We start from the raw sequence: 16,957 nt of genomic DNA, 5'->3' as shown, positions 1-16,957 counted from the left end.
TAGTAGCTAATATACAATTCAACTACTACAATTCTATATGAAAAACTGATTAAAATAATATTTCGCGTTCAAACTTTTATACAATATTTTACAAACTTACAATACCGCTTATTTTACATAAAGCATGAAATATAGCACACAATAACTTTAATACAAGATAGTTGTGAAGATAATTCTAGATAGTACACAAGTCGTTCAGCAAAGGCAATAAAGACACGTAATTCATACGTCCAGAAACAAGTCATGCATTCTGGTTTTACTAGGACTACTTCCCATCCTTGGTCTTGTGGAACATAACCGTTATGGCCGTTGATAAGACAGCGTGTTGTAACGTCGTCAAAGGGACGAGGGTTACGTAATGACCAACAGTCTCGTAATAACCTAAAAACCTCATTTCTTACCCCAATTACCGACTCCGTCACTTGTGGGAACGTTTTGTTTAATAGCTGTAGCCCGATGTTCTTTTTCTCACTTTGGTGAGAAGCGAACATTACTAACCCGTAAGCATAGCATGCTTCTTTATGTTGCATGTTAGCCGCTTTTTCTAAATCATGAAGTCCTATATTCGGATACATTGAGTCAAAATAATTTCTTAACCCGTTGCGTAAAATAGCATTTGGGTTCCTCGCAATATATGCGTCAAAGTAAACACATCGTAACTTATGGGTTTCCCAATGTGATATCCCCCATCTTTCAAACGAAAGTCTCTTATAAACCAAGACATTCTTGGAACGTTCTTCGAATGTCTTACAAACTGATCTCGCCTTAAATAGTTGTGCCGAGGAATTCTGACCGACTCTAGACAAGATTTCATCAATCATGTCTCCGGGTAGGTCTCTTAAAATATTGGGTTGTCTATCCATTTTGTGTTTTTAAACTGTAAAATAGACAAGAGTTAGATTCATAAAAAAATACTTATTAATACAAGCAATTTTTACATATATCATAAAGCATAAGCACACTATATTACATATATTACACCACACGAATACAACTATCTTATTCCGACTCGCTCGTTTCTTCTTCTTCTTCTTCGGTTTTGGTTCGTTTTGCCAAGTTTCTAGGGATATATGATGTTCCTCTAATACTAGCTGTCATTTTCCACAACGGTTTAGAAAAACCTGGTGGTTTAGAGGTTCCCGGGTCATTGTTACAACTTAAGGACTTCGGGGGTTGACGATACATATAAAGTTCATCGGGGTTGGAATTAGATTTCTCTATTTTTGTGCCCTTTCCCTTATTATTTTCTTTTGCTTTTTTAAATTTAGTTGGGGTAATTTCTATAACATCATCGGAATTCTCGTCGGAATCCGATTCATCGGAGATTTGGTAATCCTCCCAATATTTTGCTTCCTTGGCGGAAACACCATTGACCATAATTAACCTTGGTCGGTTGATTGAGGATTTTCTTTTACTTAACTGTTTTATTATTTCCCCCACCGGTTCTATTTCCTCCTCCGGTTCCTCCTCTTCCGGTTCTGATTCTTCTTCCGGTTCTGATTCTTTTTCTGGTTCTTCTTCGGGAACTTGTGAATCAGTCCAATATATATTCGACTCTTCGTTATTATTAGGTGAGTCAATGGGATTTGTGCTAGAGGTAGACATCTATCACACAATATTAAACATGTTAAGAGATTAATATATCACATAATATATACATGTTAATAATATATAGTTTCCAACAAAAATGTTAAGCAATCATTTTTAAAGAAAACACGGTCGAAGTCCAGACTCACTAATGCATCCTAACAAACTCGATAAGACACACTAATGCAAATTTTCTGGTTCTCTAAGACCAACGCTCGGATACCAACTGAAATGTCCCGTTCTTATTGATTAAAAACGTTCCATATTAATTGATTTCGTTGCGAGGTTTTGACCTCTATATGAGACGTTTTTCAAAGACTGCATTCATTTTTAAAACAAACCATAACCTTTATTTCATAAATAAAGGTTTAAAAAGCTTTACGTAGATTATCAAATAATGATAATCTAAAATATCTTGTTTACACACGACCATTACATAATGGTTTACAATACAAATGTGTTACATCAATTTCTTGAATGCAGTTTTTACACAATATCATACAAACATGGACTCCAAATCTTGTCCTTATTTTAGTATGCAACAGCGGAAGCTCTTAGTATTCACCTGAGAATAAACATGCTTTAAACGTCAACAAAAATGTTGGTGAGTTATAGGTTTAACCTATATATATCAAATCGTAACAACAGACCACAAGATTTCATATTTCAATACACATCCCATACATAGAGATAAAAATCATTCATATGGTGAACACCTGGTAACCGACATTAACAAGATGCATATATAAGAATATCCCCATCATTCCGGGACACCCTTCGGATATGATATAAATTTTGAAGTACTAAAGCATCCGGTACTTTGGATGGGGTTTGTTAGGCCCAATAGATCTATCTTTAGGATTCGCGTCAATTAGGGTGTCTGTTCCCTAATTCTTAGATTACCAGACTTAATAAAAAGGGGCATATTCGATTTCAATAATTCAACCATCGAATGTAGTTTCACGTACTTGTGTCTATTTTGTAAATCATTTATAAAACTTGCATGTATTCTCATCCCAAAAATATTAGATTTTAAAAGTGGGACTATAACTCACTTTCACAGATTTTTACTTCGTCGGGAAGTAAGACTTGGCCACTGGTTGATTCACGAACCTATAACAATATATACATATATATCAAAGTATGTTCAAAATATATTTACAACACTTTTAATATATTTTGATGTTTTAAGTTTATTAAGTCAGCTGTCCTCATTAGTAACCTACAACTAGTTGTCCACAGTTAGATGTACAGAAATAAATCGATAAATATAATCTTGAATCAATCCACGACCCAGTGTATACGTATCTCAGTATTGATCACAACTCAAACTATATATATTTTGGAATCAACCTCAACCCTGTATAGCTAACTCCAACATTCACATATAGAGTGTCTATGGTTGTTCCGAAATATATATAGATGTGTCGACATGATAGGTCGAAACATTGTATACGTGTCTATGGTATCTCAAGATTACATAATATACAATACAAGTTGATTAAGTTATGGTTGGAATAGATTTGTTACCAATTTTCACGTAGCTAAAATGAGAAAAATTATCCAATCTTGTTTTACCCATAACTTCTTCATTTTAAATCTGTTTTGAGTGAATCAAATTGCTATGGTTTCATATTGAACTCTTTTTATGAATCTAAACAGAAAATGTATAGGTTTATAGTCAGAAAAATAAGTTACAAGTCGTTTTTGTAAAGGTAGTCATTTCAGTCGAAAGAACGACGTCTAGATGACCATTTTAGGAAACATACTTCCACTTTGAGTTTAACCATAATTATTGGATATAGTTTCATTTTCATAATAAAAATCATTTTCTCAGAATAACAACTTTTAAATCAAAGTTTATCATAGTTTTTAATTAACTAACCCAAAACAGCCCGCGGTGTTACTACGACGGCGTAAATCCGGTTTTACGGTGTTTTTCGTGTTTCCAGGTTTTAAATCATTAAGTTAGCATATCATATAGATATAGAACATGTGTTTAGTTGATTTTAAAAGTCAAGTTAGAAGGATTAACTTTTATTTGCGAACAAGTTTAGAATTAACTAAACTATGTTCTAGTGATTACAAGTTTAAACCTTCGAATAAGATAGCTTTATATGTATGAATCGAATGATGTTATGAACATCATTACTACCTCAAGTTCCTTGGATAAACCTACTGGAAATCAGAAAAATAGATCTAGCTTCAAAGGATCCTCGGATGGCTTGAAAGTTCTTGAAGCAGAATCATGACACGAAAACAATTTCAAGTAAGATTTCCACTCGAAATAAGATTGTTATAGTTATAGAAATTGAATTAAAGTTTGAATATGATTATTACCTTGTATTAGAAAGATAACCTACTGTAAGTAACAAAGGTTTCTTGATCTTGGATGATTACTTGGAATGGATTTAGAAAACTTGGAAGTAAACTTGCAATCTTGGAAGTATTCTTGATTTTATGAAACTAGAACTTTTGGAATTTATGAGGAACACTTAGAACTTGAAGATAGAAATTGAGAGAGATCAATTACATGAAGAAAATTGAAGAATTAAAGTGTTTGTAGGTGTTTTTGGTCGTTGGTGTATGGATTAGATATAAAGGATATGTAATTTTGTTTTCATGTAAATAAGTCATGAATGATTACTCATATTTTTGTAATTTTATGAGATATTTCATGCTAGTTGCCAAATGATGGTTCCCACATGTGTTAGGTGACTCACATGGGCTGCTAATAGCTGATCATTGGAGTGTATATACCAATAGTACATATAACTAAAAGCTGTGTATTGTACGAGTACGAATACGGGTGCATACGAGTAGAATTGTTGATGAAACTGAACGAGGATGTAATTGTAAGCATTTTTGTTAAGTAGAAGTATTTTTATAAGTGTCTTGAAGTCTTTAAAAAGTGTATGAATACATATCAAAACACTACATGTATATACATTTTAACTGAGTCGTTAAGTCATCGTTAGTCGTTACATGTAAATGTTGTTTTGAAACCTTTAGGTTAACGATCTTGTTGAATGTTGTTAACCCATTGTTTATTATAACAAATGAGATGTTAAATTGTTATATTATCATGATATTATGATATATAATATATCTTAGTATGATGTATATACAGTTAAATGTCATTACAACGATAATCGTTACATATATGTCTCGTTTCGAAATCATTAAGTTAGTAGTCTTATTTTTACATATGTATTTCATTGTTAATACACTTAATAATATATTTACTTATCATTTAACATAATTAACCAAGTGTATCAATATCTTAATATGATTCATATGTACCTAGTAAGACGTTGTTATAACGATAATCGTTATATATATCGTTTTCGAGTTTCTTAAATTAATAGTCTCATTTTTATGTATATAACTCATTGTTAAAATACCTAATGAGATACATACTTATAATAAAATCATGTTAACTATATATATAACCATATATATGTCATCGTATAGTTTTTACAAGTTTTAACGTTCGTGAATCACCGGTCAACTTGGGTGGTCAATTGTCTATATGAAACCTATTTCAATTAATCAAGTCTTAACAAGTTTGATTGCTTAACATGTTGGAAACACTTAATCATGTAAATAACAATTTCATTTAATATATATAAACATGGAAAAGTTCGAGTCACTACATACAACACAACCTAACACTTACAAATAATATTTCATGTCATTCAAAGCATCAAAAGTCCATTTCAAGTTCATCAAACCCTAACCCAAATTTACCAAAATCACTAATCAAGTTCATGGAGTTTTCTAAAGCAACCTACACATCAAATTGAAGCTAGTGATACTAGGAACACAATTAAAACATGAACTTTTAGCATCTAACAACTTATAAACAACTAAAACTCAAGATTAAGCAAGTATTCTTTCAAGTTGAGCTAGTTACATCAAAATAGCAAGAACGAACATACAATTCACATAATCATGCTAGACTCGAGCCATAGACACTAATTAACAACTTTATAAGTTAAAAATCTCAAGAACACGAAATTTAATGATTTTAGAAAGTTACCCAAATGTAATGAAATCTGTATGGAAACGAAGAGGAAGTTGCAAGGATTCCAAAATGTAATTTGTTTTGCAAAACAACCGCTAGCTCGGATTTGGATGATGATTCTTTGAAATTGGGTGTTGAGAGGAAATGGTGGAAGTAGTAGAAAGATAAGGATGGAAATGAATGGATGAAAGGGTTTGACCCTTTGACCTAGTCAAGAGTTTGATCCCTTGTCAAGTTTAGTCCCTCACGTTTTGTTCGGGTGCGTGAATTACCTAAATGAGATAATTAAAATGCGTATTAACGGGATGTGTTATAAATACATAACGGAATTTAAATTAGTTAAACGGAAAAGTAAACGGAAAAAGGCGGGATGTTACAACTATCGTATCAACAACCAACCCCAAAATCACAACCACAAACGCACCTTTTTTCGCAACAATAACCGCAACAAAAACCATCCCAACAACAACAACAACTACAACAACCGTTTCAACAACAATAACAACCACAATAACAACAATTCCTATAACAACAAGAATCAGAATCAGACATGCCATAGGTGTGAAGAAAATCACCCGGGGTATTGCTCGACATTTTGTAACAAGTGTAAAAGAAATGGTCATAGCGCGTTAAAGTGTGAGATCTACGGACCAAGGTTTAACAGAACTAAAGGAACAAATAGTGTCGGAACAAGTAATGCCGGAACGAGTAGTGTCAGAGCAATTAATGCCAACGTTGTTTGTTATAAATGTGGAAAACCGGGCCACGTTATTAGAGATTGCCCGAATCAGGGGAATACTAATGGGCAGGGCCGAGGAAGAGTTTTCAATATTAATGCAGCAGAAGCACAGGAAGACCCAGAGCTTGTTACGGGTACGTTTCTTATTGACGATAAACCTGCTTATGTTTTATTTGATTCGGGTGCGGATAAAAGCTATATGAGTAGAGATTTTTATGCTAAATTGAGTTGTCCATTAACGCCTTTGGATAATAAATTTTTACTCGAATTAGCAAACGGTAAATTAATGTCAGCAGATAAAATATGTCGGGATTGTGAAATTAAACTGGTTGGCGAAATGTTTAAGATTAATTTGATACCAGTAGTGTTAGGGAGTTTTGATGTGATAATCGGCATGGACTGGATGAAAAAGGAGAGAGCAGAGGTCGTATGTTACGAAAATGCGATTCGCATTGTACGAGAAGAAGGAAAACCTTTAATGGTGTACGGAGAAAAGAGCAACGCGAAGTTAAATCTTATTAGTAACCTGAAGGCGCAAAAACTAATAAGAAAAGGTTACTATACCATTCTAGCACATGTCAAGGAGGTGCATACCGAAGAAAAGAACATCAATGATGTTCCCGTCGCAAAAGAATTTCCCGACGTATTTCCGAAAGAATTACCAGGACTACCTCCACATCGATCCGTTGAATTTCAAATAGATCTTGTACCAGGAGCTGCACCGGTAGCTCGTGCTCCATATAGACTCGCACCCAGTGAAATGAAGGAACTCCAAAGCCAATTACAAGAACTTTTGGAGCGTGGTTTCATTCGACCAAGCACATCACCATGGGGAGCACCGGTGTTATTTGTCAAGAAGAAGGATGGTTCGTTCAGATCGTGTATCGATTACAGAGAATTGAACAAGCTTACTATCAAGAACCGTTATCCACTACCGAGAATTGACAACTTATTTGATCAACTACAAGGCTCGTCGGTTTATTCAAAGATTGATTTACATTTCGGGTATCATCAAATGCGGGTGAAGGAAGACGATATTCTAAAGACTGCTTTCAGAACACGTTATGATCATTACGAGTTTATGGTCATGTCGTTTGGCTTAACTAATGCACCAGCTGTGTTCATGGACCTTATGAACCGAGTGTGTGGACCATATCTTGACAAGTTTGTCATTGTTTTCATTGATGACATACTTATTTACTCAAAGAATGATCAAGAGCACGAAGAACATTTGAGAAAAGTGCTAGAGTTATTGAGGAAAGAAAAACTGTACGCTAAGTTTTCAAAGTGTGCATTTTGGTTGGAAGAAGTTCAATTCCTCGGTCATATAGTAAACAAAGAAGGTATTAAGGTGGATCCGGCAAAGATTGAAACCGTTGAAAGGTGGGAAACCCCAAAAATTCCGAAGCATATACGCCAATTTTTAGGATTGGCCGGTTACTACAGAAGATTCATCCAAGATTTTCCCAAAATAGCAAAACCCTTGACTGCATTAACGCATAAAGGGAATAAATATGAATGGAAGGATGAACAAGAGAAAGCGTTTCAATTGTTGAAGAAAAAGTTAACTACGGCACCTATATTGTCATTGCCGGAAGGGAATGATGATTTTGTGATATATTGTGACGCATCAAAGCAAGGTCTTGGCTATGTATTGATGCAACGAACGAAGGTAATTGCTTATGCGTCTAGACAATTGAATATTTATGAGCAAAATTATACGACGCATGACTTGGAGTTAGGCGCGGTTGTTTTTGCATTAAAGACTTGGAGGCATTACTTATATGGGGTCAAAAGTATTATATATACCGATCAAAAGAGTCTCCAACATATATTTAATCAAAAGCAACTGAATATGAGACATCGCAGGTGGATTGAATTGTTGAATGATTACGATTTTGAGCTACGATATCACCCGGGAAAGGCGAATGTGGTAGCTGATGCTCTGAGTAGAAAGGACAGAGAACTATACGGGTAAAAGCTATGAATATAATTATTTGTACTAATCTTACTACTCAAATAAAAGAGGCGCAACAGGGAGTTGTAAAGGAAGGAAATTTGAAAAATGAAATACCCAAAGGATCGAAGAAACATCTTAATATTCAAGAAGACGGAACTCGGTATAGGGCTGAAAGAATTTGGGTACCAAAGTTTGGAGATGTGAGAGAAATGGTACTTAAGGAGGCACATAAAACCAGATATTCAATACATCTCGGAGTGGGAAAGATGTACAAGGACCTCAAGAAACATTTTTGGTAGCCGGGTATGAAAGCCGATATTACAAGATACGTAGGAGAATGCTTGACGTGTTCTAAGGTCAAAGCTGAACATCAGAAACTATCAGGTCTACTTCAACAACCCGAAATCCCGGAATGGAAATGGGAAAACATTATCATGGATTTCATTACTAAATTGCCAAGGACTGCAAGTGGTTATGATAATATTTGGGTAATAGTCGATCGTCTCACCAAATCAGCACATTTCTTTCCAATGAGAGAAGATGATAAAATGGAGAAGTTGGCACGATTGTACTTAAAAGAAGTCATTTCCAGACATGGAATACCCGTCTCTATTATCTCTGATAGGGATGGCAGATTTGTTTCAAGGTTCTGGCAAACGTTGCAACAAGCATTAGGGACTCGTCTAGACATGAGTACTGCCTATCATCCACAAACTGATGGTCATAGCGAAAGAACGATACAAACGCTTGAAGACATGCTACGAGCATGTGTTATTGATTTTGGAAACAGTTGGGATCGACATCTACCATTAGCAGAGTTTTCCTACAACAACAGTTACCATTCGAGTATTGAGATGGCGCCGTTTAAAGCACTTTATGGTAGAAAGTGCAGGTCTCTGATTTGTTGGAATGAAGTGGGGGATAGACAAATTACGGGTCCAGAAATTTTTCAAGAAACTACCGAGAAAATTATTCAAATTCAACAACGATTGAAAACCGCCCAAAGTCGACAAAAGAGTTACGCGGACCTTAAAAGAAAAGATATAGAATTTGAAATTGGAGAGATGGTCATGCTTAAAGTTGCACCTTGGAAAGGCGTTGTTCGATTTGGTAAACGGGGGAAACTAAATCCAAGGTACATTGGGCCATTCAAGATTATTGATCGTGTCGGACCGGTAGCTTACCGACTTGAGTTACCTCAACAACTAGCGGCTATACATAACACTTTTCACGTCTCGAATTTGAAGAAATGTTTTGCTAAAGAAGATCTCACTATTCCGTTAGACGAAATCAAAATCAACAAAAAACTTCAATTCATTGAAGAACCTGTCGAGATAATGGATAGTGAGGTTAAAAGACTCAAGCAAAATAAAATAAAAATCGTTAAGGTTCGATGGAATGCTCATAGAGGACCTGAGTTCACCTGGGAACGTGAAGATCAAATGAAGAAGAAATACCCGCACTTATTTTCAGAAGTTGAGCCAACACTTTCAACCGCTTAAAATTTCGGGACGAAATTTATTTAACGAGTAGGTACTGTAGTGACCCGAACTTTTCCGAACTTTTCTATGATTATATATTTAATGAAAACTATATTTGCATGATTAAATGTTTTCAACATGTTAAGCAATCAAACTTGTTAAGACTTGGTTAATTGAAACGAAAATTTTGTGAAATGTTTGATCACCCAGTTTGACCGATGATTCACGAACGCTATAAGTTGTATATGACATGATGATACATATATGGATAAATATATATGTTTAAAATGATATAATTATAATCAAGTATCTCATTAAATATAGTAACAATGAGTTATATACACAAAAATGAGACTAGTGACGTAAGAAACTCGAAATGATGTATATAACGATTATCGTTATAACAACGACTTACTAAATATATATGAATCATATTAAGGTATTGTTACATTATATTTAATATGATAAAATGATAATTAAATATATCATTAAGTGTGTTAACAATGAACTACATAAGTAAAAACAAGACTACTAACTTAATGATTTCGAAACGAGACATATACGTAACGATTATCGTTGTAACAAAATTTTAATGTATATATATCATATTAAGATATATTCATACATCATGTTAACATGATAATATAATAATTTAACATCTCATTAGATATAATAAACAATGAATTAACAACATTAAATGAATCGTTAACTTAAAGGCTTCAAAACAACACTTACACGTAACGACTATCGATGGCTAAACGATTTCATTAAAATGGATTTACATGTAATGTATTTAAATGTATTTGAACACTTTTGAAAGACTTCAAGACATATATCAAAGTACTTACAGTTAACAAAAATACTTACAATTACATTCTCATTCATTTTCATCAACAATTCTACTCGTATGCACCCGTATTCGTACTCGTAGAATACGTAGCTTCTAGATGTATTTACTATTAGTATATACACTCCAATAATCAGCTCTTAGCAGCCCTTGTGAGTCACCTAACACATGTGGGAACCATCATTTGGCAACTAGCATGAAATATCTCACAAAATTACAAACTAATGGAGACTTTAACTTTGCTCATATATCACGTTTTTATGGAGAGCCATAAACACATTCACTTTGCAATTTTTATGAATCAAATTACTCTATCTCAAGTGTTCTTCATTTGTTCTAAGTGTTCTTCATCATCTTCAACAAAATCTAGCTCAATCTAGTTCATAAATCCATACATAAACCAAGTTATAAAACAACAACTCAAGAACACACCAACAACACTTTCAAGTTTGCTAGCTTACTTCCAATCTTGCAAAACCATTCCAAGTAATCATCCAAGATCAAGAAACCTTTGTTTCTTACAGTAGTGTAACGACCCGACCAAAACCGTTATTGACGGCGTCGTTAACTTAGGTCCCGTTGCGTGGTCGTAGTCCCTATGTGAGACTCGTTTGACCAAAATTATGTCGCATTCATTTGAAAGGTACAAGACTTGCAAGTCTAGTTTACAAAACCGTTCGACAACAAGTCTAAGTTTACAAAAGTCATAAAGTATAAATGAAATAACTTGCGACATAATTAGTTTAAAAACACAGTTGCTATAAATAGCGTAAGTATGTAAACAAAAGTTTGAATCCAAAAGTGCTATCCCTAGCGTATGCATGCATGGTTGACTCCAATCAAGTAATCAAATAGTGCGGAAGCATGTATCAAGTAGCCGAGTATGAACCTGAGAAACATATAGAAAACTGTCAACGAAAAACGTTGGTGAAATCATAGGTGTATTTGTAAACGTTGTTTTTGAACCACAAGATTTAGTATTCCCATAGTTGATTATCAAAATCGTTTGCATTCCAAAAGTATTGTTCGCGAGCACCCAATTATCAAGACTTAACGTTTCCTTCCATAGAACCCCATCACAATAGTGTTAGAACATACACTGTTTCTCGAAAATATATTTCATCCGTAGACGGTAGCGAACCGTCCGTAATGAGGGTTTGTCAAACCCGTATGGCCACACAATATAAGTTCTCGCTTACACCCTGCAAGTGTAACTAATGATAATCGAATTGAGGATTTTTGTTCTAACTCGCTGTGGAATGTTTGTTTTCCTTGTACTTGTGTTCAAAGTATAAAAGTAAGTAGTACAAAATGTAACCAAGTATATGTTTCTCAGCCCACAATTTAAAAGTATAAAAAGTTGTTGAAAAGGTGGGACTATGATCTCACCTCGAGTGCACGAGTATAAAAGTACTTCACAAAGTAACGTATGCATGAAAGTTGCTTAGCCTTGACCTAAACAAGTAAGTTGTATCAATTAACCGGTTACGACACAAGGTCGGGTGAAATGTGTTCAATTAGTCCTATGGCTCGTTACGACTCGATTAAGTATAGCATGTGAATCACGTTGTCAAGTTTCATACAAGAAACAAGTATAAAAGCATGTTAGAATGATTGTATAAAAGTTTGGTTAAGTTTGACTAAAAGTCAAACTTGGTCAAAGTCAACGAAAAAGTCAACGCGTTCGGGTTCGGTCCCGAACTATTTTTCTATGCTAAATATTCATATACAAGTATATTAGAACAAGTTTCATGTGAATCGGAGGTCGGTAGCTAGTCAAACATTTCGCGTGAAATGTGACAAAGTGAGCAGAATCTGGCCAGGCCAATCCGCGCGCCGCGCGGGGATGGGGCGCGCCGCGCCACCATCTGGGCAGAGATTTCTGGTCAGTTTTTCAAAGTATGCACGAACCAAAACATTTTCCAACCCAACTCTTGACCCGCAAACACTTATAATGCCTATCATATATCGTCGAAAATGTATTTTGACGAAGAATACAACTAACCACATATCATCAATCAAAAACATCATTTACAATAACCGAAAACTCGTCAATTGATCAAGAAGGGTTTATTTTCAAAGTTTCAAGTTCGTAAAACGTATTTTATGATTCGGGAATCCAATTTACACATACGATATGCCGTTTCGAAGGTAATTAAGCATACATTACAACTAATCACTAACAATTAACATTCCACGGCATTCAAGCATCAAAAGTTCATGTCAAGAACTATCAAACCCTAGTCAAACATCACAAAATCAATATTCATGTTTTTGAAGTTTTCTTAATCAACCTACGCATCAAAACGAAGCTAGTGATACTAGTAACACAATTAAAACATGCACTTTAACAATCTAACAACATTAACTCATCCAAAATCAAGGATTAAGCACACCCATTTCAAGTTCATGCTAGTTACTCCAAAAACAACAAATCGAGCAAACCAAACATATATTCATGTTAGACTTGAGCCATAGACACTAACTAACACCATTTCAAATCAAAAACACGAATTTAGAGAAATCTAGAGTTTTAGAAATGTTATCCAAACGAGATGAAGTTGGTATCAAATTGTAGAGGATGAAGAGAGGAATCCAAATATGTAATTTGTTTTGAAGTTTGCTTCCAATCCCGAATTTAGATGATGATTCTATGAAGTTGGGGTTTGTGTGTGTGTTCTTTCTAGAGAGAAAGAGAGAGAGAGGGAGATGGTTGAATGGTGGTGATTGGGGTGGACTAGTTGACCTAGTCAACTAGTTTGCCCCGTGTCAATTTTAGTCCCTCAAGTTTCAAAGCGGGTGCGGGAATTAACCAAACGAATATTTTTAAAACGCTCGAGTAAACGGGTGATGTCAAAATTAAATAGCGGGAATATAATAATCGTTAGTCAACGGAAATTAGGAATTTAAATAGCGAAAGATATTATTAAAAAAAAAAAAGACGGTGTTAAAAATAAATTTAACGGAAAAACGCGGGATGTTACATTATCCACACCTCAAAAGAAATTTCGTCCCGAAATTTAGTTGGAAGTAGTAGTTGTTGAATCTTCCTCGAGATCTTGTGTTGCCAATTCTACGAGTGAGGGAGGAGTACGTTCTAGGGTATTTCAACGAATTTTGACGGTCGGGATCATATGTTGTTTTAAGGTTTGGCTTCACGATTTATGGTTTCAACCGGTCCTCCTAGGAAGTGAGGGTTATCGTCGATAGTGAGTTCATCAAAGGAGATAACAAGTTCTCGTTTCGCAAAACACGTCTTTGAGTTGATACATCGAATGTAGGATAAACGGAGACCCGAAATGAGTCGGAAAAGTCTAAACGGCTAGCGACGGGTCCAAAACACCCCAAGAATTTAAATGATCAAAATATCGCGGATTTAGCTTCCTACGTTTTCCCGAAACGGATTGCACCTTTCCGAGGTGCGACTCTTAACGTGACGCGGTTTCCCACGTGGAATTTGAAATGTTTACGTCTAACATCGGCGTAGCTCTTGGTGATTACGAGTCGCGTAGGGTTTTACCTGAATATGAATAAATCCTCTCGATTGCTCATGAATAAGCTCGGCCCCGGTGAATTGATCATCGTTTACTTGGTTTCGACAAAAAGGAGGATGATGTTTCCGGTCACATGTGGTTTCAAAAGGAGTGACGTTAAAACTCGAATGAAAATCATTGTAGTACGAGGGTTCGGTTAAAGGAAAATACTTTTCTCAAGTAAATTTGAAGTTGGTAATACAAACTTGTATTATGGTTTCTAAGGTTTAAATCGCATGTTTGTTCGGTCCGTCGGGTTGTGGATGGTACGCGGTACTCATGTCTAAACGCGGTCCCGAGGCTTTTTGTAAGGTACTCCAAAATCTAGAAGTGAAACGAGGATCTCGATCCGAAACGGGGTACATTTCTCTAAGGCATATTGAACAAGTTTGCTAGGAATTGAAAACGTTAACTAGGACAAGTTTCTCAAGAAAATTCGCGTCGCGGAAGATTTATCGGTTTCCAAAAACGTTCGTCGGGGCAAGTTCTTATCGGGTTTTTGAAAACGATTGTTAGGACTATCCACCCTCGCGGCGAATACCTGTATGACGTGAAGAGTCGCTCTCCATTGAGAATTTAGGATAAGGACCTCCTGAACCGGAAGTACGAGGGTGATGCAAAAGAAGTTTCCGCCCCGATGTGAGCATAATGAGTAAATTGTAGTTAGTCAATAAGACTGCGCGAGGACGAGCTAGTATACCCGAGTGACATACGGTTGAAGTCGAATGGAATCGGTAATTCATTCGGAAGCATAAATATAATTTGACAATAATTGAAGGTGTGTCCCCGGTATGGTTGTTATAAATATTCTCGGAGTTTTGGGATGTCCAAACCTGAAAAGATGAAGTCATGTACATGGCACATGGTGGTGTTTAGGTTGATCGAGTCTAACCACCATCACGCGTCACTAGAACTTTGGTATGTCTTACCGTAATATAACCACGTTGATCGAGTGTCGTTATATTACGCTAACTCATACCTCCATTCCCACATCACTCTATGGATTCAAGTTCGTGTAATCGTGAAGTTTAAAATAAACAAAGTGTAACAACGTCTCTAACGTGACTCGTATTGAATCGAAAGAATTAGTGCAACTATAAAGAAGCGTTCCCCGAGGGAAGTGTATAAATGATTGTTCACGGCAATGTGGTTCGAGTCAGACGATAAGGTATTCAGGTATGAAAAGAGTAACGAGTCATGATAACGAGTAGCACGCAACCGTAGTGATAAATGTTGATGACGATACTCACCTAGAGTAGTGATGGTAGTAACACCAAAAAGTAGATAGTAAGAAACACCAGTGGGAAACCGAGAGTAAGTTGAAACGGTGGCAAATAACAATCCGGGAGACAGAGTTCCCGAACGAGTGTGACTAATGAAGTCGTCGTCATCCATACGTGTATGAATCATGAATTTACGTGTGTTACCAAAAAGTGGCGGAATACGAGTTCGTATGATGAAGGTTGGGTACCATTAAAAGTTTGCCTAAGAATGATTCAAGTATAATGCACAAGTAGTCAAGTAAGTGCTATCTATAGCAAATGTATGTCAGAATGCAAATGCTAACTATCCGGTTGTAGTCTAGACTCACTAATGCGTCCTAACGACTCTGTTAGACACACTAATGCACGTCCTAGTTCCCTACAACCAACGCTCTGATACCACTTGTAACGACCCGACCAAAACCGTTATTGACGGCGTCGTTAACTTAGGTCCCGTTGCGTGGTCGTAGTCCCTATGTGAGACTCGTTTGACCAAAATTATGTCGCATTCATTTGAAAGGTACAAGACTTGCAAGTCTAGTTTACAAAACCGTTCGACAACAAGTCTAAGTTTACAAAAGTCATAAAGTATAAATGAAATAACTTGCGACATAATTAGTTTAAAAACACAGTTGCTATAAATAGCGTAAGTATGTAAACAAAAGTTTGAATCCAAAAGTGCTATCCCTAGCGTATGCATGCATGGTTGACTCCAATCAAGTAATCAAAGAGTGCGGAAGCATGTATCAAGTAGCCGAGTATGAACCTGAGAAACATATAGAAAACTGTCAACGAAAAATGTTGGTGAAATCATAGGTGTATTTGTAAACGTTGTTTTTGAACCACAAGATTTAGTATTCCCATAGTTGATTATCAAAATCGTTTGCATTCCAAAAGTATTGTTCGCGAGCACCCAATTATCAAGACTTAACGTTTCCTTCCATAGAACCCCATCACAATAGTGTTAGAACATACACTGTTTCTCGAAAATATATTTCATCCGTAGACAGTAGCGAACCGTCCGTAATGAGGGTTTGTCAAACCCGTATGGCCACACAATATAAGTTCTCGCTTACACCCTGCAAGTGTAACTAATGATAATCAAATTGAGGATTTTTGTTCTAACTCGCTGTGGAATGTTTGTTTTCCTTGTACTTGTGTTCAAAGTATAAAAGTAAGTAGTACAAAATGTAACCAAGTATATGTTTCTCAGCCCACAATTTAAAAGTATAAAAAGTTGTTGAAAAGGTGGGACTATGATCTCACCTCGAGTGCACGAGTATAAAAGTACTTCACAAAGTAACGTATGCATGAAAGTTGCTTAGCCTTGACCTAAACAAGTAAGTTGTATCAATTAACCGGTTACGACACAAGGTCGGGTGAAATGTGTTCAATTAGTCCTATGGCTCGTTACGACTCGATTAAGTATAGCATGTGAATCACGTTGTCAAGTTTCATACAAGAAACAAGTATAAAAGCATGTTAGAATGATTGTATAAAAGTTTGGTTAAGTTTGACTAA

The sequence above is a fragment of the Rutidosis leptorrhynchoides genome, chromosome 6, assembly GCF_046630445.1.
Source record: "Rutidosis leptorrhynchoides isolate AG116_Rl617_1_P2 chromosome 6, CSIRO_AGI_Rlap_v1, whole genome shotgun sequence".
Classification (NCBI taxonomy): domain Eukaryota; kingdom Viridiplantae; phylum Streptophyta; class Magnoliopsida; order Asterales; family Asteraceae; genus Rutidosis; species Rutidosis leptorrhynchoides.
The sequence above is the reverse complement of the archived record's forward strand: the minus strand, read 5'-3'. Positions refer to the sequence as shown.